Here is a 20,955-nt window from a genome sequence, read left to right on the forward strand (position 1 = left end):
TGCAGTGGCGCAAACTTGGCTTACTGCAAGCTCTGCCTCCCGGGTCCAGGCCATTCTCTTGCCTCCGCCTCAGTAGTACGTGAGACTACAGGCACCCACCACCACACCCGGCTAATTTTTTGTATTTTTAGTAGAGGTGGAGTTTCACCGTGTTAGCCAGGATGGTCTCAATCTCCTGACCTCGTGATCCGCCCATCTCAGCCTCCCAAAGTTCTGGGATTACAGCCGTGAGCCACCATGCCCGGCCTTTTTGCCCACTTTTTAATGGGGTTATTTGTTTTTTGCTTGTTCAATTGTTTAAGTTCCTTATGAACTCCAGATATTAGACCATTGTTGGATGCACAGTTTGCAAATATTTACTCCCATCTGTAAGTTGCCTGTTTATTCTGTTTGTAGTTTCTTTTGCTTTGCAGAAGCTCTTTAGTTTAATTGGGTCCTAATTGTCAATTTTTTGTTTTTGTTGCAATTGCTTTTGAGGAATTAGTCAAAAATTTTCCCGCAGCTAATGTCTACAGTGGTTTTTCCTAGGTTTTCCTCTAGGATTCTTATAATTTGAGGTCTTACATTTAAATCTTTAATGCATCTTGAGTTAATTTCCATATATGGTAAAAGTTAGGGATCAAGTTTCATTCTTTTGCATAGAGCTAGTCAGTAATACCAGCACCACTGATTGGATAGGAATTCCTTTCACATTGCTTTTTTTTATTGACTTTGTTGATAATCAGATGACTGTAGGTGTGTGGCTTTATTTCTGCGTTCTGTTTTTCTGTTTCATTGGTCTATGTTTCTGTCTTTGTACTAGTACCATGATGTTTTGGTTACTGTAGCTTTATAGTACAGTTTGAAGTCAGATAATGTAATGCCTCTCTTGGTTTTCTTTTTTCTTATGATTGTTCAGGCTCTTTTTTGGTTTCACATAAATTTTAGAAGATTTTCTAGTTTTATTAATATTACATTGGTAGTTTGATGAGAATAGAGTTGAATGTGTAGATTGCTTTTGGCAGTGTGGTTATTTTAATGATATCAATTCTTCCAATCTATAAACATATAATTTTTTTATTTGCTTGTGTCATCTATGATTACTTTGAGTAGTGTTTTATAGTTCTTGTAGGTCTCTCTTACCTGCATGTTTAGATATGTTTGCACATATTTTAGTTTTTCGTGGCTATTGTAAATGGGATTGCATTCTTGATTTGGCTCTCAGCTTGAACATTATTGGTGAATAAAAATGCTACTGATTTTTGAACATTGATTCTGTATCCTGAAATTTTACTGAAATATTTTTAATAGTTCCAAGGGCCTTTTGGCTGTCTTTAGGGCTTATTGAGAATATAATCACGTTGTCAAAGAAGAGAGATAGTTTGAGTTTTTCTATTCCTATTTAAATTCCATTGTTTCTTTCTCTTACCTGATTCCTCTGGCTAGCACTTCCAGTATTGTATTAAATAGAAGTGATGAGTGGGAATTCTCTTCTTATTCTAGTTCTCAGGGAGAATGTGTCCACTTTTCTCCCTTAGTATTTAGAGTATCTTCAATTATAGACAATGATTTAGATTATTAGATTCAAGTATAAACAATAATTAAGAAGTAGTGATTGAAACTAGCATTTTAAAAGTTGCTATTGGATTAGCAAAGAAAAGAGATTAACACGTTTGTCAGTTGGATTTCTTTCTTAGCTTTGAGAAAGGTTCATTAGCTTAGTTGATGATACTCTTCTTTTCTACTGGTATCATCCATAAGGAAGGAGATCAATTAGATAATAAGTGCTCTGTTGACAGTGTGTTATAATTTTCTTTGTGTTTAAACACATCATTTCTAAAATACTGTTCTAGTTTACTATATTATCCATGTCATTACAATTAGAGCACCCTGCACTTTTTATATCTTTACTTGAAACAAAATTGTTCATTTATTTTCATTTGAAGAACTGTGTTGGATTTTGGTCAATGAATAATGTATGTTTTATTCCTAAGGCAAAGTTATTATTCACCTGTCGGAAATCACATAAATGCCAACCACTTCTTTTCAAAGCCTGATTGGAAATTATTTAATGACTTTTTAGTAGTGCTTAAACTGAGAAAATCGTATCTAATCTGTTATTCCCTGTTGTTTTGGGGAATTCTGTTTAACAGCAAAACACTGTTAATACAATAAACGTCATGTTTAAGTATTCCTGATTGCTACTATTGTCTCATGCCAAGCTATAAAACTGGTTTAAAGACTGTGGCTATGGTTTTTCTTGTCTGATCTGGTCTTGTCTTGTCTTGCTTTGTCCTTTCTTTTCTCAAATTATGGGGCATATTAGCATTCAGTTCATGAACAATTCTGTTGGTGAGAGTTAAGACAACAAATTATAGAGTCAAATATTTCTTAATATCATTTATATATCTGCATTCAGAAATAGCCTTTAAATGTACTATCCATTTGACCAGAAGTTTCTTTTCAGCTGCTCCATCATTGTAATATTTACTTTAGTGAAGTCATGGATTCTAAAAAGTTGTTCCAAGTTGTGTTAAGTATACAGCTAATCAATTGATAGATGGCAAGGCACTACAGCCTTTATATTTTCAATGCAACTACTGCTTTCCCAAACAAACATTTTCAGTTCTCACTTCAAAAATCAGTTTCCTTTTTCCCAAGGCATTTGAAATGTAGGATTGAAGGAAAGTTATATAGATCCATAGCTGAACCATATTTGAGATGTTTTGAACTCTAATTCTTTTTAGCATTTTTTAAATCAGAATATCTCTCTGGTCCAGCTTTTTTCATTATTAAAAAATATTCCATTGACTGTTAATAACAATCAATTAAGAATCCCTGTGGCATCCTACAGTCCACTTCCTAAATAAAGAGGAGCCAAAATAATGTTGGCCATGAGCTCTGCCAAATAGACCATTAGCCACTGATAATGTGTTTCAGTTAAAACCTCTACTTATTATAAATGATCAGTTCCAACAAGACATAGTATCATGTTATTTGGATGCTTTGGTACCTGTGCTTATGCAGACTAATTATTTTACTTCAACTGTTTTCATTCTTTTATAGATATTGACTAAATTTCAAGGATAAATAATGAGAAATATTACAATAAATAATAGCCAAAATACTTAAACTATGGAATCCTTGACAGTGTAAGTACATATTAAGAGAATGATTTATAGGAGAAAACTAGTAAAAACCTAAAATGGTCATTTTATCATTTAATATAAACAAAAACTATTGCACAAAAATTTCTCCTGCCAGATTATCTTCAAGAGAGGCTTTCTCATGTCAACTAAAGGCAAACAGAATAAATCGCAAGAATTCAGGCTGCCAGATTTAGAAAAAAAAGAGCCATGTAAAAAAAACCATTTACCCATGAGCTAGGAGGGATTCCAAGCCTATTGATGCAATTTTTTTTTTTTTAATATAGTGTGACATGCTTCCTCATAATATTTGACTCATGATTTAGCATGACCATCTCCCTTATTAGATTGTGGACATGTAAAGGGCAGGGACTCTGCAGTGTGTATTGTAGCCTTCATTGTTTAAAGGTAGAGTGATATGCAATTGATGTCCTAAAAAGTAGATGGACCTTGTTTCCCCCATTCTACATCTACAAATAGAAGTTGGGAAGAAGTAGTGAAGCAAGGCCATGTTGTATTCCTTGGGATTCACTTTCTGTGGTATCCAACTCACTTTCTTAAATCATTTTTCTTGAGAGAATTTGTATTTTACTTTATCTCAAGATTTAAAATAATTTAACAACTATAGCTGATGTTATTATGAATATATAGTCCCTAATTTAGATTTTAAATTCCATTTGTAAATATACAGTTGCTCATTTCTTATAGGCAAAATGATGCATGTTACTGATTTGTTTAAAAGTATTCTATCTAAAAGATAATACAATACAAATATATTTAATTTGTGTTTACATATACCATTTTAAAATCTGTCTTTATATATGATTCCCTCTTTTAAAAATATTTTGAGTGAAAAATATCATTTGAAATATGGCATCAACCACCTTAGTAAATCATTAACTAGCACTTTTAAGCAAACAACTTTCCAAACTATTGCCACCTCTAAGATCTTCCCTATGTACAGTCTATAAATATTAATATTTCACACCTTGAATTCCTTATGGCCACTTCAATCTCAACATCTGAATTTTATCATTTCCCCAACAAATATAATTTTCATTTCACAATTCTGTCAATAGCACAATTATTACCTTAGACATCTAAAGGCTCAAATTTTGAAATTTCTTCAGTCTTGTTAATTACATGTCCATGAGCTTGGCAAATTCTTCTTTTCCTTTGCATTCACTCTTCAATTTATCTATCCTTGAAGAACAATCAAATTGCATCTACTCTGTCATATTTTTTTCTTAGTGATAACCTACTTGTTTTGGTTTTCTATTGCAATTTTTTTTAACTCTAAGGAATTTACTAAAAAAAAAAGTTAGAAGTCATTTCGGGTTTATGTACTGAAATATGTATGAAGAAAAATAATTTAAAAATTGTTTTGGGGTTGTATGAATGGATTACTTGGAGAAGATAAGATATTCTACATTGTAAAAATATATATTTGATTTAACAATTAGTTTTTAAAACATTTTTGGAAATAGAATTGTCTATAATATGTATTTATCTTTTAAGTACTTGTGCTTTCAATAATGTACAATACTTTTGTAATTTAAAAAAATTAGCACAGTTCTTAGTGGTTCTTGATTTGATTTCCCAAAACAGTCTTCCTTGAGAATGTTTGGATTTCTTTCTTTCTCTCTCTTTAAAGATGAATATGCTTTTAATGATTGCAGCCTATATAATTACAAATAAATAATTTAAAATTTGGGATTCAAATTTGATTGATAATTATTAAATCTTAATTAACTTTCATCAGTTTATGAACATTGGGCATTTATATTCCTTCTTCCTGCTGAAAATAAGAATTAAATAATTTATAGCTGTCATTCCAAGAGTAAGTGAAAAAATTCTGAGAATAAAAGCTGACGTTATTAAAACTAGAGCAACCTAAATCTAAAGCTCAAAGATAATTATTAAGAATATTCATTTATCAAATGTTATGATATACAAACTCTTATGTGGAAACGAAACTAGTTTAGAATATCATTAAACCCTTTAAAAATGTTTTTGTCATGTCATGGGCCTCCCAGAGCCATCCAACTTGTATACTAATTATTTTTTCTTGGCTACATGCTGTTTTAATTACATTCATTATTTCTGTCATTCTGCAAAATCTTATGCATGGAAGTGTTAGTGGCCTGGTGCATAACCATTGCTTTTTCCCTGCTGTGCTAATGGCTTAAGTCCAAGCTGAGGTGCAAATGAAATGAGTTTAGAAGGCTAAATTTGGCCCCCAGTTAATTTGCTTCACAAACTTGCTACCTACCTTTTTTTTTTTTTGTTTATAAGCTGGTTCAATTACAAATCTATGTTCCTAAAGAATCCCAAAGTTAGACTGAAACTTGTTAACTTTTATCCATACTGAGTATCAGTGATGTTGTCAGCAGGATGTTCAACTAGAAGAATAATAAAGAAAAAAATTCAAGTATATTATGATTCTTATTAGAAATGTAATAAATTTTAGCAAAGAGAAATAAAAGTTTAGGAGAAAAAATTCAGGAAAATTCAAGATAGAAAAATTATGTCAGGGGCATTTTTGACAACTTTTCCTATGAATAATTTTCAGTTATATTTGGCTAAAAGTATTAATCTTTCTACTTTTCCACTTAATTTTAAACAAAAAGAAAGATAATTTCCATTGACATCAATTGCTTTCCTGTTTCTTGTACAGTTCTATCCTTGGTGTGCACCATGATCCCTTCTTTTCTGTTCTGTTTTCTAAATGAAATAGAAACATGCTCTGAAATTTCCCCCAATCACAAATGGCCTATAATCATAATTTATGTCTATGATAGAAAACATTAATAGTCATTACATTTAACAAATAAACATTTTTAAGTGAATGATTTGTAAAGGGTATTCATCTATATATTTGTATCATTAATAGACTTTGTGTAGAAAGTTATAACATCTATTAAACTTTCAAATGTTAGCCTTTTAGGAATTAGAAAATAATTGGCATATACAGAAGATATTCTCTTCCTGTGTCAAGTGGTTAGAAACACAAAATGTAATTCTTTGCGTGTCTCTAAGCTGTGTATTATTCAATCCAGAATGTTTGATGGTTTTGCTCTTTGTTTCATTTGCTTTGCAAAGACAGACTTCAGTGAACATTATTTATTATCACCAAAGAAAGATGCAAATTATGACCTCTGCTCTCTAGAAATTGACTTTCAAAGATGCAAAACAGATAATCATACACATGGAAATCATACAAGATTGTTGCCTTTATATTATGGTTATGTTCTTTTTTGTTTGTTGCTATTTATTGAAAACAGCAATTTAATGTATAAGAATAAGAAACTAAAAATTGGAAACACTTTTGAGAACAGCAAAACAGGTTCTAAGAAACTATTTACAATCAATTTCAGATATTGTTAATTGGCCTAATGAAATGGGCAGTAAGATTTAAAAGAAAATGATAAATAACAATTAGACAAATCAAAGTATTTAGAACAGTTTTCAGAATTCTGCTGGAATGGCAAAGGAGTATATACGTTTCTTAGAAGTTCAGGTAAGTATCCTCTCCTGGCAAAGTTGTCCATTGCACCTACCTTTGTGGATTTCCATATGCAAGACTGGAATGACTACAGCATTTAGGGCACATAGCCAACAGAAAAGATTAAACCCACTATGCAGTCTTAAGAGTTAAAAGTATAATAATTTTCCTAGTTATGATGAATCAAATATCACAGCATGCTTTTTAAAATCTCCATGCTTGTTCAATACAGTTGAATTCCTTAAGGATATAATTGAAAATAAATAATAAAAAAATGACAATTAAATTCTCCAGAATTTTGTTTTACACTGTATATAGATATCTACAAATACTTGTGTTTCTATTTTATTATCTTTAATTATTATCATTTATTACTTAATTTAACCCTAATTTTCTCTCAGGCTATGGCAGATTTAACTTATCTGAATTGTCATCAAGTGAGCTTCTTTCCTGAATCAGTACACTTGGGTATATCCAGCAAACTTGTTCTTCAAAGTTTTTTCTATAGGCTTTCACTCAACCTTTGATCTTTATCTAGTAAAAGAGACCTTTAACTGTGTATTTACAATCTCTTTGGAAAAGATCACATATGTTCTTTGAATTTATTTGTTTTTCTCTAACTTCTCCTGCCTCAGCGCATAGAGAAACGAAAAGGAAAAAAAAGAACAAAGAACAGAAAATCATGTATGAATGTGGGATTGCTATTGTTTGAAAACCTGGTGGTTCTTTTCGATCAATGGATGTTTCTCAAGAAGTGATCTCAATTTTTTCCTGAGTTTTGTTTGCAATCTGTCAGAACTCCCTTTTTGTTTGTCTTCTTTCTTTCTCTACCTATGGAAACCTCATGGCTTTCTCTACCTGTACTCAGTCCCTCTAAAAGTCACAGAAGGTCACCAATAGTTTATAGTGGAGCCTCTGACCCAGAATTTTTTTTATTATAAAGATTTAAAGTTATGAAAATCTCCCCTTAAAACAGATTATAACTTTTAAAATCCATCTCCACTAGATATTAAACATTTTTATAATAGAAATATAAAATAATTTCCTGATTTTTCAAAGCCATTTTTTTTTCTTTCTGAAAACAACTTGATTCATGAATGCAATTAGTCACCAAAAAATGCAAATTTAAAAACCTCTGTACATGCATTTTTCTATGTGGGTTCCTTAGAATAGATTATCATGTTTTATTACAATACTTTCATTTCCCATGTACATTCATATCTATTATCTAATTTTATCTAAAGCACTTCTGAAATGTAGGTAGAGAAAGGTCATTTAATCCCCATTTTATAAATGAAGATAGGAGAGTACAGAAAAGCTAAATGACTTGCCCAAGGCCATATACATCTCTGCAGTAACTCTGTACTAGAATGACTTTGGAAAAAACAGGCACCAGAGCAGACAGTGACTAATCTAGTCTCCCAGCAGGGGGATGGGCAGTTGAGACTGACAACAATTCTAGAAATAAGCTAAAACTAAATATTTCATAGAAAACCAACCTTGTAAGTATCATAATTTAATTAAGCTGACTAGAGAAAAGAAGTGCCTCCCTAAGTTCAATCATTTGCAAATAAATGTCTTCACACAAAAAAAGACAAAAACCAGTGGTTATAATATGGATAGAAACAGCACAAAGGGATGGCTCACAATGCAAAAACTCTGAAAATCTCAGATACATGAAACAGCATAATTATATTCTGGATATATGTTATTAAAGCAATGTAAGACTTTTTTAGGACATAATTTTAACTAATCAGAATTCATTTTCTACTGTCAGTAAATCAAATATTTGAAGTAGAAGGTTTGCCTTTTAATATTATATCTGTATTTTATTGTAAATACAACACACAAAACAGCACTGATCTGTATTTTTAGTATTTTATCTATATGCTTTAGTTCAAAGACAAATCTTGTAACAATGTTGTTATAGGTAAGAGATGTTACATGCCAACTTATTATGTGCATCAAGAAGCTGGGGAGGAATAGTTTCAACCTTGGTTAAGGAATGTATACAGAGGTGATACCAGTGGCTGCTCTCACAAAATGAAGCTGAGTAAACAAAGCCTCAGTCAACATGGAAAAAGAAATCAGTAGTTATGTAATAGTTAAAATTAGAATGTTCTTAAATTCTTGTTTACCTTGAAAAAGCATCAAGCATGAATCAAATTGTATATGCTTTTGTAATATGGAAAAGCAAGGGGAATATGTGATAGAGGAAGAATAAAGTTCTTCATTATTTTTATGATGTCAGAAGCCTCCATTTTCTTTTTTGTTTCTCCTTCCATCCTTCAAAGCTGTAAGGGAACTTTAGAAGTAAGCAGATTCAAACAGATTCACGTGGAAAAAATCTTTTTTTTTTTTTTTGAGGCAGAGTCTCGCTCTGTCGCCCAGACTGGAGTGCAGTGGCGCAATCTCGGCTCACTGCAAGCTCCGCCTCCCGGGTTCACGCCATTCTCCTGCCTCAGCCTCCCGAGTAGCTGGGACTACAGGCGCCCGCCACCTCGCCCGGCTAGTTTTTTGTATTTTTAGTAGAGACGGGGTTTCACCATGTTAGCCAGGATGGTCTCGATCTCCTGACCTCGTGATCCGCCCGTCTCGGCCTCCCAAAGTGCTGGGATTACAGGCTTGAGCCACCGCGCCCGGCCGAAAAAATCTTGAAACTCATAGTTTCCACTAATTGCTGACCACTCTGAATTTATTTATATAGCTGAGCTAAATAAGAAGCCTATAATATTTAAGTGTATTTACTCATCAAATATTATGGTGCCTAATTTTGCCTAATGCATGCCATGTACAATTAGATGTTATAGACACTAATCCTACAAAGCTGAATGGAGCCCTTACTCTCATGGAGCTTACATATTTTTTTGGATGAAAAGAATGAAGAAACCAAAAATTATGTAAAAATTACGTGTTAAGAATTGGGATAAGCCTATAAAGAAAAAGCATGAGTATTAGTAAAACATAGGACTTGAAAACTAGTCTTGAGCAAAGAGTCACAAATTATAGTAGGCAAAAGGAGAAGTGTGGGGAAGGGCAGATGAGATCACAAGAACCTTTCTGTAAAAAAAAATAAAAATAAAAATAAAAATAAAAATAAAAAAAAATGTAGACCTTAAGTTTCAAGGAGCCTGTGTTGTTGGAACATTGTAAGAATCTTAGAAAATAAATTTACAAAGGGTTATAAGCTGGGAGGTGGTATAGCCCAGTACCCATGTTTACAGGTGACTCGGATATCCTTGTAACAATAAGGGCATAAGTATAGTGGAGACTCTAGACTAGTTCTTCCTGCAGTAGTTTAATAGAGAAATGATGGCTTTTTCAGTGGTGTGAAGGGGAAGGAGCAGTCAAGGCAGAATGAAAGAAATTTATTTGAAATACTTATTGTGTATCTTTTGACAGGACTGACCTAATAAGAAAAGGCATTTATTTATTTTTTCCTGGAATAAAAGCAAAATGACTAAAGGGGAAAAAGTAGGAATTTTAATTCAGCAAAGTTAGTAAAATGTTAACAAGGCTTTGTACAAATCACAAATTTTGAAGTACTTACTTTACATATTCTGTATAGGAAATAACTTTTTTAAAAAATGATAGGTAGCTTACTCAAAATTTTTGTTCGTGAGCATTCTTACCTACGTTCGTTTCTATAGTAATTTTTTGGGCACTGCAGGCAAATACTTATGCTGAGGCAGAAGGGAACATGACACGTCTCTTTTGAAAAAAATAATATTGATCAGCAAAATTTGGAGCACTCTATCCTAAAAAGAAAGACTAACGATATAAAATGTTAGTACTACTTCTTTCTAGTACAGAAGGTGCCTCTGTTACCACTGGGGAATGCATCCAAGTCACTCAGCACCAAAATATATTAGCAGCGGTGAATCCATACACGTCTGCAGCAACCTCAGTTCTTGCCTCCTCAGAAGAAAGACTTTGACAGAGTGGCGTAAGACACAGTGAGATGCCTACGCAAGTCTTAGAGCAGAGGGAAAATTTATTGAAAAGCTTTAGAACAGGAATAAAAGGAAGTAAAGCATACTTGGAAGAGGGCCAAGTGGACAACTTAAGAGATAAAGTGTATGGTTTGACCTTCGACTTGGGGTTTTATACATTGGCATTCAGCATGCACAGCAGCCTTCCAGCACTTGGGAGGGTCCCGATGAGCAGTGTGTTTACTGAAGTTATGTGCATGCTCACTTGAGGCTTTTTTCCCTTACCAATGGAGTGCTCATATACCAGTTAAACTCCACCTTTTTGCCTCTTATTGAACATACCTGAGCCCACTTGCCCAACTCCTGAGATCCTATTGGGAAGCTACTGATCACAAGATTAAGGATTTTTTCTGTCTACTGGGACACCGCCTTTCTCTGATGCCAGATGTGATCAGTTATTATGTTAGAGCGACAGCTTAACAAATGCCTGACCATCACCTGTTGGTCACCTGATATTCCTGGTGGTGGGAGCGGTGGCCCCCTGCCCTACTCATGTCTGACTGACTGCCTACTGTAACACCTCCTCTCTCTACAAGGTGCCAAGTGTCTTTACTGAACTTTATGACTCTCTCCAATGCAATGGACAACATCTCTTCTCACCTCTTTTCCTCTCTCCCATTGTATCAGGGCTCAGTGCGCAAGCATTGCACAACAGAGACGAACCGCACCATGTTATGTGAACGACATTAAAGAAAAATTAAGTAGATAATAATATACCCAATTAGGCAAGCTTCTTGCATGACAGTTTCAGCAACCACAGAAGAGAAGTTGTGCAGAAATGGAGTTCTATTGGGATTTTCCAAATGTCAGCTATCTCTTTATGTCCCTTAGGCTAACGGTCAGAACTGATAACATGCAAGTCTACATCAACCATCCATTCAGACTAGTAACTGAGAGCAGTAGAAGTTCAAACGTGTCCAGTACTTTGTGTCTGGGACAATTTGAAGTGCCTTATATGTATTACTTCCTCATGGCAAAGCTACGAATGAAAGTTACTGTTATTATTTTCATCTGATAGATGAGGAAACTGAAGTAAAGGACAATTAAGTGAACTTTTGCAGTCACAGAGGTAGTCTGTGACAGAGTAAGACTTTGAATCCAGGTGGTCTGGCCTGAGCCCACCACACTCCCCAGTGGCATCAGGAAATGCCTCCCTGAGGAAGGCTCAAAGGACATCTCAGAAAAAAAGAAAGAAGGAAAGAAAAGAAAGAAAGAGAAAGAAAGAAAGAAAGAAAGAAAGAAAGAAAGAAAGAAAGAAAGAAAGAAAAGAAAGAGAGAGAAAAAGAGAGAAAGAAAAAAAAAAGAAATATGATGTGGGAGGAAAAAGAGTAGATTTTAAATAGTACTTGGTGGTCAAGTGGGAGAGGAAGCAATGAAAGCATGTACCTAATGAAGTAAGGGTCCAAAGATGAAAACACAAAGAGCTTATTGGGAAATAAAAGGTTAGAGGGTAGAGATTTAAAAAGGTATAAGAAAAGAAATAATACACGTTTTAAAATACTAAAACCGTAAAGAGAAGAGTAAACACAACACACCAAATCAGTGCTGAGGAGGGCTTTGAAAACCTCTTTCAGCACATAAAGAGGAAAAACAAATGACGGTTTTCATGAAAAAATGATAGCTTTGGAAAAGAGACAATTGAATTTCAATATTCTAATAATTTTTATTGAGATAATAGAATAAGTGACATGGCACAGAAACAATATTCAGAGATACAGTAGAAGAAAGGTGTGCTGACCTGAAAAGAATCTCATATGTAGATTGTGAGTACTCATTATTCATAAGGCTAACACTGTAAATAAAGCAACATAGATATCTATATGTATGTATATTATGAATACATATCATAGGTCTTATAAATGACATATAAAAATATGTTAACAGTTTTAAACTTTCAAGAAATAAAGAACTGCATAACCACTCAATCAAGAAGAAAAGGAGCAGATGACTATTCGTTGAAGAAAAATCAAATTGTAAAAATGATTTTCAATGTTCTAGAGAGCTACTTTTTAAGGAACTAGTCTAGAAACCTGAACTTTTTAGCGTTTATCCAAGAAACATATCATCAGAGAAATGTGTCTGGCTTTTTCCAAACAGTTTCAGGAGAGAAAGTGTATGACACGTCATAATTCTGGGCAGAAAAAATACATTATTTGGGTCTGTACAAGAGGATTTTTTGAGCCAACATTCTAGTTAGATTATCTTCTTACTTATGGGACATGCACTTCAGGCCAAATTCTGACAGTCAATACTTACAGAAAGTTCCCATCAGAGATAACAAATGTGCTTTTTGTTTCTATCTAAAACAGAATTCGGTAGAATTGTTTTGTGAATAAGCTTGTGAATATCAGATATTACAAATATAGAGAGAAAGTAAAGGGATGCACTCACAAAACATGAAGTTGCCTGTTTTGAACTGTACATCAGACAAACCTAGTTCCAATTCCATTAAAATCCCTAAGACTTAATTGCTTACTAAATAGAATGTTTACAAATGCTTATAAATGCTTACTATATAAGGGCTTAGAGAACACACTCTGAACAAATGTTAATTGAATCAATGTGTGTTTAAATGTTAAATGTTTAAATGTGTGTTTAAACCAGAAAAGGCAGTAAGTAAAGGCATACATATTCTCCTTTGTCTTCTTGGGCTGCAAATTTGATTCCATTGTTTACTTTCATATTTTTTATCCCATTTCAAACTTGGATGGGCATTCTTTCAGTGTTTCTAGTTGTTCCTACTCAGGTCTTTATAAATTCTCCATTGTGCATGTCTTTGTGTCTTCCACTATTACTATCATAGACACACACACACACACACACACACACACAAGTACACGCCCTCACTCCCTCAGATCTAAATACCCATTGGAGATTTCCATTTGAGTCTTTTATTATCAAAGTAATCTCTACATTGTCACAACATAGTTTGTTATCTTATTTTTCCTAGCTCCCTTCTCCTCATAATCAACTAACTACAACACATATACCATTAGAAGCATATCTATGCTTTTTAAAATGACTATACTTCTAAGAAATAATTTGGAACATTTTCCTATTCTTCTTTCCTATAAGAGATCAAGTTAAACAAACTCTTGACTTAACTTGATGTTTCCTTCTCCCTGTTTCTATCACCACTATTGTATACCAAGCCACCATGAGTTCCCTTTGACTATAATGATTTCACTGCATTCACTCTAGCATTCCAGAGAATCTCAAAAGCGTCAACTTATTCTCCAAAGCACTGTGTTCATTTTCCTGAATGTGGAGCCAAGTGGCACCCTTCTCATGCACTGGATCAAAATCTCCCACCTGGCCTTCATCTGCTGGCCCTGATTTACCTATATAATACAAATTTTTCTTGACAAGCACTTTCTTTATTGTTCCCTGAGTCCTTGTGACATTTTTCTATTAAGAGGGTTCTATGAGATGACAGGACTACCTGTTTAGCAATGAACTTATCACATAGGAAGCATTTAATTAAGGCTAGTTTTTATTTTTCTGCAGAGGTAGTGATAAGAAGACTTCAGCTGTTTGGCTTGTCTTCCCAGCCAATTTGTTGCCTGAGGTCATGTCTTATACTTAACCACCACAGTACCTTACTGAGCACATAATAGGAATTTATTTATTTTCAATTTCTTACCTTTATTTAGGTATCTAATTAAGCTGGATTTAAATGTGATTAATTTATTGATCCTCTAGAGTCTACAGTTTCTTCCCAAAGAGAGGGAAATTCCAATTTCTCAAAGAAATTAAGTATCTGTTTTATATAGGAGATAGGATTATTTTATAAACATATATATATATAAACATGCACACATGTATATATATATACACACATATCACAAACATACATATATACATTATATATTATTTATTAAATATTAATGTTTAATTATACAATCTCATGAAAAATTCATTTTTATTCTCTTTTTATGACTATTTTCTCTTTTTTAAAAAAATGAATGCATCTTACCCAAAAGTTCAATACACATTTTCACTAAAATACTATAAAAAATGGGATTGATCTTCTCTAGTGATTATATATCATGTTCTTGTTTAGACTAGAATATTATGATTTATAACTGAATTCAAAAGTATGGGTTACAAATACACAGGAAATAATGAGAAAGAATATAAGTAGACATCATAAAACTCTAACCCTTAGAAGACTAATGACTGTCCAAGGCAGTTCAGAGTAGATAAATGTAATTGTACAATTACACTGATGGACCTTTAAAGCACAGATCTTTGTAGACTATCAACATTGAGAATGAAAGAAAAACATAGCAAAAATATTGCATCAATAATGAATGATGAAAACCAAAGACACCAGAAAATTGCATTCACAGTATCATTAGTATGCAAGCCACCTTCCTAAACTAAGAAATGGAATAAAATAAGAAACATAGGCAAAGTCTTTGTGAGAACCAGAAAATATAAATGATTTTTTTGTATTTGTTTTATTTGAGATATGTAAGTAATTTTATCTATCTGATTAAAGTTATGAAATAAGGTCATCAGCAAGTTATAAACAATATAAATGTATATGGTATTTTCTCAAGCTATTGTTTTCATCATTTTCTATACAGGTAACATATTCCCCATTATTAAATAAAACAGCAGAAAAAATGAACAGATTTATACACACACACACATATATATATATATATATATCAGTTTAAGAAGGTGGTTTATGCTATAACTGAGGAAAAATAGTAAACAAATAGTCTAGCAATAATACCTACCTAGCAAGATCACTCTGAAGCTAAAAAGAATAAGCATGTAAATCACTTAGCACAGTATCTAGCACATGGGCTCAATGAACAGTATCACATTATTAGTAGCAGTATTTTCATGAATTTATAATAAGAAAGAGTAAAAAAATGCAGTTAAAGTCTTTATTTTTGTAATAACTACTATGGTTTTGGTTATAGAAACAATCATATTTGCAAAATGCAAATTTGATTTACTGCAGATTTATATTTGATTATGGCAAATCAGTAATGAAGTGGAAACCCAATTATCAGTTAGGTTGATAACTGAATAGAGGGTCCATACCATTCTACGATTTGCATAAACATTAGAGGAAAATTTGATACCATGATACTTCACAAAAGGAAGAGAACTTTTCAGCTAAGTATGGCAGGATTTGATCTCTCTTAGGCAATTATTCCATACAATATTTCATCCTAATGCTCTAAGGATGTCTTTCAGACTTCCAATTATAATATTTTTCAGAAAACCCAACTTAGAAGATGCAAGAACAAATCCTCTAGAATTTCCATATAGAAGAACAATCCACAGCTACTCAGCCCTTCCGCAAGAACATACAAGAAACATTTTCTACTTTGTTAAATTAAAATGTGAAATGGTGAAGGTTAATGGGTCAAAACACTTTTGAAGAGTCTCTGATGCCCAAGAACTTTTATTTCCTTGGATCATAGCTCTTTCCTGGCTCTTGGCTTTCTGTGTCTAATTTGCATTGTGTGCCAAGGTTCTCTGTACCTAGCTCTTGATCCTCCTTCACCATCTGAGTACTGATGCATTTAGAGAACTTCTCTCATGAATGCCCTTCTTTGCCTTGGAACCCCTCCACTGCACCAAATTATGTTAAGTTGAAGGAATTTAGGTGCTCCTGTTACACTGGCCAAATGAATAGCTTAAAGGAAACCACACGCCACTAATTGCCATATGCTGTGTTTTAGTTCACTAAGTTATAGCGTAATAGTTCATACCACAAAAACTCTTGAATCTCAGTTGCCTGAGGTTGCTTGGCATGAACAAAAAGAAAAGAACAACTTAAAATGCCCCCGGAAAAAACTGTCAATTCAACATTTTTTCTAATAACCTCAAACTCTTACACTTTACATCATTAAATATTTATTTTCACATATGTGAAAAATTTTTATTTTCACATCATTAAATATTTATTTTCATCTATTCTAGTGTTTAATTATCAGCTGCTTTTTTAAAAAATCTTTTTTCCCACATGTTTTCTGAAGACATGGCAATTTATTAGAAAATAATGAAATAAATAATTCAACTTCTCACACATGGAGCCCTGTGAGAAACATACAGCCACACATTAGGTTGATTAGACCTTTAAAATTCTTTAAAACGAAGAAAAGGGTCACATGGAATTATTGCATTAGCTTACAAAGGATTCTTTTCTACATATTAATGATATCTGTCAAAAGATATTTTGAAACAATCTGTTTCAAAGTTCAATGTACTGTTATGAAAAATTGATATTTGTTTCAAAGTTCAATGTACTATTATGAAAAATTGATATTTAGTGATATCCCCTAGGACACAAATTTCACAAGAGTAGGAACCTAACTATTTGTTTCTCAACGGGTCCCTCAAAGAGTACCCTGATACATAATATCTTTAGTCATGATTTGATGAATGACTAACTTTTTTCTACTCTTGTATTCACTAGTCCCTGTAGCCATGAGCAAAGATGCTATTCTGGTAACCTCTAGTAAATTCATTTACAGTAATAAATGTATCCACCCTTGTTAATTTTGTGTGGTTGCTGTAAGAAATTACCTCAAACTAGGTGACTTAAAACAGAAGTTTATTTTCTCACAGTTCTATAGACCACAAGTCTGAAATCAAGACATTAATGGGCTTCATTACCTCCCTCCAAAGGTTTTAGGGAGAATACTTCCTTGCTTCTTCCACCTTCTCGTGAATCCAGATGATCCTTGACTTGTAGCCACATAATTCTAATCTCTGCCTCTGTCTTCACTTGGCCTTCTCCTCTTCTCTCTGTAGTTCTGTCTTCTGTGTGCCTCCTATAAGGACACTTATCACTGGGTTTAAGGTCCATCTAGATAAACCAGGACAATCTCATCTTGAGATTCTTAATTTAATTACTTCTGCAAAGATCTTTCTTCCAAATACGGTCACATTTACAGGTTCTGCAGATTAGGCTGTGGACATGTCTTTTGAATGTGGGATGTGGACATACCTATTTGTCACGCAACACTACCCTAATATAAAGAATAGTAAAGCTGTGCTACAGCTGAAAAGACAATAGACTTGAAATAGCACTCTGAGAGGGTGGAGCAAGATGGCCGAACAGGAACAGCTCCAGTCTGCAACTCCCGGCACGAACGACACAGAAGACCGGTGATTTCTGCATTTTCAACTGAGATACTGGGGTCATCTCACTGGGGAGTGCCGGACAATCGGTGGAGGTCAGCTGCTGCAGCCCGACCAGTGAGAGCTGAAGCAGGGCGAGGCATTGCCTCCACTGGGAAGTGCAAGGGGGAAGGGAACCCCTTATCCTAGCCAGGCAAACTGAGACACACAACACCTGGAAAATCGGGTAATTCCCACCCCAATACTGCGCTTTAAGCAAACGGGCACACCAGGAGATTATACCCACACCTGGCCGAAGGGTCCCATGGCCACGGAGCCCCCCTCACTGCTAGCACAGCAGTCTGCGATCTAACCGCAAGGCAGCAGCGAGGCTGGGGGAGGGGCGCCCGCCATTGCTGAGGCTTAAGTAGGTAAACAAAGCCACTGGGAAGCTCGAACGGGGTGGAGCTCACAGAAGCTCAAGGAAACCTGCCTGTCTCTGTAGACTCCACCTCTGGGGACAGGGCACAGTTAACAACAACAACAGGGGAAGCAGCAGAGGGCTGTGCAGACCCGAACGACTCTGTCTGACAGCTTTGAAGAGAGCAGTGGATCTCCCAACATGGAGGTTGAGATCTGAGAACAGACAGACTGCCTGCTCAAGTGGGTCCCTGACCCCTGAGTAGCCTAACTGGGAGACATCCCCATTAGGGCCAGTCTGACACCTCACACCTCACAGGGTGGAGTACACCCCTGAGAGGAAGCTTCCAAATTAAGAATCAGACAGGTACACTTGCTGTTCAGCAATATTCTATCTTCTGCAACCTCTGCTGCTGATACCCAGGCAAACAGGGTCTGGAGTGGACCTCAAGCAATCTCCAACAGACCTACAGCTGAGGGTCCTGACTATTAGAAGAAAAACTATCAAACAGGAAGAACACCTATACCAAAACCCCATCAGTACGTCACCATCATCAAAGACCAGAGACAGATAAAACCACAAAGATGGGGAAGAAGCAGGGCAGAAAAGCTGGAAATTCAAAAAATAAGAGCGCATCTCCCCCTGCAAAGGAGCACAGCTCATCGCCAGCAACGGATCAAAGCTGGTCAGAGAATGACTTTGACGAGATGAGAGAAGAAGCTTCAGTCCATCAAACTTCTCAGAGCTAAAGGAGGAATTATGTACCGGCGCAAAGAAACTAAAAATCTTGAAAAAAGAGTGGAAGAATTGATAGCTAGAATAATTAATGCAGAGAAGGTCATAAATGAAATGACAGAGATGAAAACCATGACACGAGAAATACGTGACAAATCCACAAGCTTCAGTAACCGACTTGATCAACTGGAAGAAAGAGTATCAGCGATTGAGGATCAAATGAATGAAATGAAGCAAGAAGAGAAACCAAAAGGAAAAAGAAGAAAAAGAAATGAACAAAGCCTGCAAGAAGTATGGGATTATGTAAAAAGACAAAATCTACGTCTGATTGGGGTGCCTGAAAGTGAGGGGGAAAATGGAACCAAGTTGGAAAACACTCTTTAGGATATCATCCAGGAGAACTTCCCCAACCTAGTAGGGCAGGCCAACATTCAAATTCAGGAAATACAGAGAACACCACAAAGATACTCCTTGAGAAGAGCAACTCCAAGACACATAATTACCAGATTCACCAAAGTTGAAATGAAGGAAAAAAGCTTAAGGGCAGCCAGAGAGAAAGGTCGGGTTACCCACAAAGGGAAGCCCATCAGACTAACAGCAGATCTCTCAGCAGAAACTCTACAAGCCAGAAGAGAGTGGGGGCCAATATTCAACATTCTTAAAGAAAAGAATTTTAAACCCAGAATTTCATATCCAGCCAAACTAAGTTTCATCAGTGAAGGAGAAATGAAATCCTTTACAGATAAGCAAATGCTTAGGGATTTTGTCACCACCAGGCCTGCCTTACAAGAGACCCTGAAGGAAGCCCTAAACATGGAAAGGAACAACCACTACCAGCCATTGCAAAAACATGCCAAAATGTAAAGACCATTGAGGCTAGGAAGAAACTGCATCAACTAACGAGCAAAATAACCAGTTAATATCATAATGGCAGGATCAAGTTCACACATAACAATATTAACCTTAAATGTTAATGGACTAAATGCTCCAATTAAAAGACACAGACTGGCAAACTGGATCAAGAGTCAAGACCCATCAGTCTGCTGTATTCAGGAGACCCATCTCACATGCAGAAACATACATAGGCTCAAAATAAAGGGATGCAGGAAGATCTACCAAGCAAATGGAGAACAAAAAAAAAGCAGGGGATGCAATCCTAGTCTCTGATAAAACAGACTTTAAACCATCAAAGATCAAAAGAGACAAAGAAGGCCATTACATAATGGTAAAGGGATCAATTCAACAGGAAGAGCTAACTATCCTAAATATATATGCACCCAATACAGGAGCACCCAGATTCATAAAGCAAGTCCTTAGAGACTTACAAAGAGACTTAGACTCCCATACAATAATAATGGGAAACTTCAACACTCCACTGTCAACATTAGATCAACAAGACAGAGAGTCAACAAGGATATCCAGGAATTGAACTCATCTCTACACCAAGCAGACCTAATAGACATCTATAGAACTCTCCACCCCAAATCAACAGAATATACATTCTTCTCAGCACCACATCGCACTTATTCCAAAATTGAACACATAATTGGAAGTAAAGCACTCCTTAGCAAATGTAAAAGAACAGAAATTAAAACAAACTGTCTCTCAGACCACAGTGCAATCAAACTAGAACTCAGGACTAAGAACCTCAATCAAAACCGCTCAGCTACATGGAAACTGAACAACCTGCTCCTGAACAACTATTGGGTACATAACGAAATGAAGGCAAAAATAAAGATGTTCTTTGAAACCAATGAGAACAAAGACACAACATACCAGAATCTCTGGGACACATTTAAAGCAGTGTGTAGAGGGAAATTTATAGCACTAACTGCCCACAAGAGAAAGCTGGAAAGATCTAAAATTGGCACTCTAACATCACAATTAAAAGAACTGGAGAAGGAAGAGCAAACACATTCAAAAGCTAGCAGAAGGCAAGAAATAACTAAGATCAGAGCAGAACTGAAGGAGGTAGAGACACAAAAAACCCTCCAAAAAATCAATGAATCCAGGAGTTGGTTTTTTGAAAAAATCAACAAAATTAACAGACCGCTAGCAAGACTAATAAAAAAGAAAAGAGAGAAG

This window comes from Trachypithecus francoisi, unplaced genomic scaffold (genome assembly GCF_009764315.1).
Source record: "Trachypithecus francoisi isolate TF-2019V2 unplaced genomic scaffold, Tfra_2.0 Lachesis_group15, whole genome shotgun sequence".
Lineage (NCBI taxonomy): Eukaryota > Metazoa > Chordata > Mammalia > Primates > Cercopithecidae > Trachypithecus > Trachypithecus francoisi.